The following is a 5650-nucleotide window of genomic DNA, read 5'->3' as shown; positions in this document are numbered from 1 at the left end:
GCCCTATACGGGACAGGGATATCATATCAATAATTTTCATGAAATCACAAGTCCATAACAGCAAATGAAATTGTAAACATCTTGTGAATCCAGCCACCATTCCGATTTTTAAAATGTTTACAGCGAAAACCACAATATGTATTTCTATTAGACTACACAATAGCCAAACACACACCGCATATTTTCACCATGTTCCACCGCATAGGTAGCTTTCACAAAAACTGACAAAATATGAGATAAAATTAATCACTACCTTGAACAACTTCATCAGATGACATCTTATAACATGTTATACAATACATTTATGTTTTGTTCAGAAAATGTGCATATTTGAGGTATAAATCAAGTTTTAACATTGCACTCCCACCATAAAATAAGAATAAGACAAAAAGACAAAAAAAAAAAAAAAAAAAAAAAAATATATATATTTATATATATATTGTTATAAAATATGGTTTATTTGAGTAGGGACAAAGAGCCAGAACCACACCATAGCTCTCTAAGTATCCGTACCTTATATCCAAACCAAACACAATCTTAGGTGCCTATTCCGATCCGAGTTAAGCACACGTAAATGGAATTTAATTCCCTTTTRATGCACTTTTCTCTCTATGCATATTCTGACCTTGAACTTAAGCATGAGAATAGCAAGCTATTCACACGTTATTATTTTGGGTTGGAGATCTAGTAAATGAAGGGTGTGGCTGAGGTGTTTCTACAGATACATGTATATGCCCGGGCTTTTCTCCTATTTTATTAGAAAATTTGTATCATGTTAAATATGAGCCATTATTGGGTGCCAACATCAGTAATACCCACATCTATTTAGAACTGTCACTTTAGTTAGTTTTCTTTGATTTGTAGCTTATCTTTTGCATCATAGCTAATACAGGACTATGAAAAGGTCCTTACAGGTCCATACAGGTCCATACAGGTCTATGAAAGATTTTTGAAATTTAGTTAAACATTTTCAAGGGGGGCTGCAGCAATCCTACTTCCTGCTGCTATGGACATAAGACCCWAATCATTTCAGTGGTTAGTTTTAACCTTCTTCATAACAGTATTGTTCAGTCAGTATTTTTTTACTTTCATCATTCATTTCTATTCAAGAACAAGATCCCTAGTCTATCTGCATTTTAGGTAAATTTACATACTCCGTAATAATGATAGGGTAGTATAAAATGTAGGTTAATTAACTTGGAATGATTATGAATGGTTGAAAGGTGAGGTTAGCACTGCCAGAGTGTTTTGTTAGAATAACACACCTAGTGACTTGTTCTGACATGTGGGAAATTCTTCCCAGGGCTTTAGGAGGTGTGTTCCTCTGACTGGGATTCAGATCGTTTTCCCGGATTCAAACAATAACAAATAGCAGCAACACAGACAAAGCCTGCTATTTTTTTGCGAGTAGATGTYAAGCAGACTCATGACACAAAACATAACTCAAGGAAACAGAATCTTAAAAACATGTCGGTTATAGACCACACAATGGAAGAAATGAAAGTGGGTCAGGGTTTTATGCGAATTCTACAGTAGGTCTGGTCACCGCTGAGGTTGAGGTCCTCTGACTGAAGCATGTGAATTAACAATATAAACGTAAGGACTCATTTGCCAGTAGAAATGAAAGTAAAACAGGAGTGGTGACAAATTACAACACAACCAAATCAAAATCATTTGTAAATCTTTTACATAATTACTTCAGTTCAAGGGCAAGGTGTTGTAAATGCGTTTGTTTTATTTGATTCCCGTCCATTTCTTTGTCCTTCATCACACTTAGGATGCAATGCTGTGGCATATTCGGTGTATGCTCTGCACAGACACTGCCAATGACATCGTTGCATCACATGAAAAACATTGTATCACAAAGAGTCTGTTCAATTCTGTTCTATTGGACAAATTACATTTACATTTCAGTTCATTAGCTGAATTAATTATCGCAGAGTGACTTACAGGAACAACTAGTTTAAGTGTTTAAATATCCCTAGAAAAGCCCATATTCCAGAATATAATTGATAAAGCATTCGTTTGTTGTAATGTGTTATGTTTTGTGATTAGTGTGAGGGTGTGATAGATGTTTTCGCCGATGGTGCTCTATACTCGTATGAGCTCTGGATAAGATAATATTATAGTTATAGAGAGAGAAATATTTTCTCTCTCAACCTCATATGATCCCCTCCATTAACTCAGTCGCTGGAAAGCAGAAGGTCATAATACTCTTTATTGTTGTTGCAAAAACTGCCAGGCATTTCTTCCTCCAAATTAGAAAGGATCCTTAGGTCATGGGCTGCAAGATAGTTCCAGTGGGATGAGACACCTTATTTCGAGGGCAGGCTTGGGGCAGAGCCTTTGACTGTTTTGCGCATGTTCCGGCAACCAAATAATCATTTTTTTTGTGGGGGGGTTGCTCCGAGTTTTGGCCTGTTGTGGATGATTTCTTGGAACATTTAGTGGTGTATGACATTATAGACAGTGTCGCGTGACAGGTCTCTACGTTTGCAAAACAATGCTAAATTAAACTCAACAGATACGTGTACTAAATGTATGTTGGAGAGTTAATATAAAGACCAACGCTAATTTCGAACTGGTAGGCTTCTCGTTTTATTGTTATTTGTACTTGAGTAATGAGGCAACGCTACACAAAAATGCAAGGTTGTACTTCAGCTAGCGCAGCACGGTGTTAGTTACTTGCCATGTGTAGGTGGGGCAGCCTATGTGAAGAATATTAGGGATCGGTCATTGAGGGCTTAGGGATATGATCGCGGTTCTATTGTAGTTGCGCCGTGTACTATGGAGTATTTAATTGTTCTTTTCTGGAAACTATCTGTCAATTTGAATGGAGACACTTTACGTAAGCCAGCCATAATATCGTGAAGGGGTAGAGCGGGGAAATCATACTCCTCAGTAGCTTCTGAGATTCTAACCCAAACATAACTATTCTCCTCCATCTGATTTATTAGCGATCTTCAATGAAAGATGTAGTAGAATTGGCGGTCCTCTCCTTATTGTATATGGCATGTACTCCTGCCTAGAGAATAGTCTGGCCAAGGATGTGGTCATGCATGAGTAATGTATATTGTGGTACCAGCTTCACTAATACCATCAATCAATAAGCTTACGTCTGAAAGACATGATTATTCACGGGCCAGCTAAGGAGATGTTGGCTCTGATAATACACTTGTCCTATTTGGCATGTTCCATGTGCTCCTACTAGAATATGGCCCCCATATGTCCTCTAATCCAAGAGTATGTATTGTCTTGTTTTCACAAACAAAGTGGGTGTAACCTCATCCAGAGATAGTCCTTAGGACATAAGAGGAAACAGCTACTGCATGGATGCATTGCAGCACACACATAATATCGCCGGGGGTAAGCAACCCTGGACGCCGCGGCTTAGTCTTGATGCGTGCCGCTGGGGGTAGGCAACCCTGGACCGGGGGTAGGCAACCTGGACGGGAGTGCCGCAGGCCTCTTCATGTTTTGATTTAGACCTAGAAGACCATGGTGTGTTGAATTTCCAGGCCTGGGGAGGTTGGTCCTGGGCATAGGAGGGGGTTACATCTAAGGTTCTGCGGCATATCCGCCAAGAAGGCTGAAGGTTATTGGTCACAAATAAAATGACGTCAAATCACATTATATCTAAAGTAGCTTTGATTGGACTGATCATGTCAACATCATACTTTGATCATGTCAACATCATACTTTCAAAATCTTAGCTAGCAAGCTAGCAGTCATCATCATGAATTTAAGTCGAAAATCTACTGGCAAACGCTTTTTAATCCTTGTCATATGAAGAGAAATTATAGATAAAACGTATCGGTGCTCATTGAACATAAACATTACACAACAAGTTGGAAATTGCAAATTCAACAATGAGTGTTTTGGAAGGAATTWGTGGCTAACTGCAAGCATTGRAAAGCCATCAGTAGCCTGCTATTCAGTGGAGTGGGTGCGTGGTTCCAAGTCTGGGTTTAAGGGTCTCTTTTCCAAGCTTAAAAGGATAAACATTCAACATTGGCCATGGTGTCAATCCAGCATGACTTTTTCCGCGCTCAAAACAACTGGAAACTCATAACTGGGAAATCTGACTTCAGTGAGTTCAAGACAACTGGGAACTGGGAAAATATGTTTGGAACGTTCATTTATTTAAGCAAGTCATAATTCTTATTTACAATGATGGCCTACCCCGGCCAAACCGGACGACGCTGAGCCAATTGTGCGCCGCCCTATGGGACTCCCAATCACGGCCGGATGTGATGCAGGCCGTATTCGAACCAGGGACTGCAGTGACACCTCTTGCACTGAGATGCAGTTTCTTAGACCGCTGCGCCACTCGAGAAAAACCAGCCACAGATGTCTTGCTTCCGGACAAGCTAAACACGTTATTTGCATGCTTTGAGGATAACACAGTGCCACCGACGTGGCCCGCTACCAAGGACTGTGGGCTCTCCTTCTCTGTGGCCGACGTGAATAAGACATTTAAACGTGTTAACCCTCGCAAGGCTACCGGCCCAGAAGGCATCTCTAGCCGCGTCCTCAGAGCATGCGCAGACCAGCTGGCTGGTGTGTTTACGGACATATTCAATCTCTCCCTATCACAGTCTGCTGTCTCCACATGCTTCAAGATGGCCACCATTGTTCCTGTACCCAAGAATGCAAAGGAAACTGAACTAAATGACTATTGCCCCGTAGCACTCACTTCGGTCATCACAAAGTGCTTTGAGAGACTACCTCTACCGTCATTTAACAATAAACATAACATTTAACATTTAAGTCATTTAGCAGACGCTCTTATCCAGAGCGACTTACCAAATTGGTGCATTCACCTTATGACATCCAGTGGAACAACCACTTTTACAATATAGTGCATCTAAATCTTTTAAGGGGGGGGGGGGGGTAGAAGGATTAACTTTATCCTATCCTAGGTATTCCCTTGAAGAGGTGGGGTTTCAGGTGTCTCCGGAAGGTGGTGATTGACTCCGCTGTCCTGGCGTGTCGTGAGGGAGTTTGTTCCACCATTGGGGCGGGCCAGAGCAGCGAACAGTTTTTGACTGGGCTGAGCGGGGAACTGTCTTCCTCAGTGGTAGGAGGGAGGCGAGGCAGCCAGAGTGGATGAACGCGCAGTGCCCTTGTTTTTGGGTGTAGGGCGCTGATCAGAGCCTGAAGGTACTGAGGTGCCGTCCCCTCCACAGCTCCGTAAGGCCAAGCACAGCGTGCTGTAGCGGATGCGGAGCTTCGAACTGAAAGCCAGTGGAGGAGCGGAGGAGCGGGGTGACGTGAGAGAACTTGGGAAGGTTGAACACCAGACGGGCTGCGGCGTTCTGGATTGATTGTAGGGTTTTATGCGCACAGGCAGGGAGCCCAGCCAACAGCGAGTTGCAGTAATCCAGACGGGATTGATGACAAGTGCCTGGATTAGGACCTGCGCCGCTTCCTGTGTGAGGCAGGGTCGTACTCTGCGATGTTGTAGAGCATGAACCTACAGGAACGGCCACCGCCTTGATGTTAGTTGAAGAACGACAGGGTGTTGTCCAGGATCACGCCAAGGTTCTTAGCGCTCTGGGAGGAGGACACAATGGAGTTGTCAACCGTGATGGCGAGATCATGGAACGGGCAGTCCTTCCCCGGGAGGAAGAAGCAGCTCCGTGCGTTG

The sequence above is a fragment of the Salvelinus sp. IW2-2015 genome, linkage group LG35 (genome assembly GCF_002910315.2).
Source record: "Salvelinus sp. IW2-2015 linkage group LG35, ASM291031v2, whole genome shotgun sequence".
Lineage (NCBI taxonomy): Eukaryota > Metazoa > Chordata > Actinopteri > Salmoniformes > Salmonidae > Salvelinus > Salvelinus sp. IW2-2015.
This window is presented reverse-complemented; position numbering follows the sequence as displayed.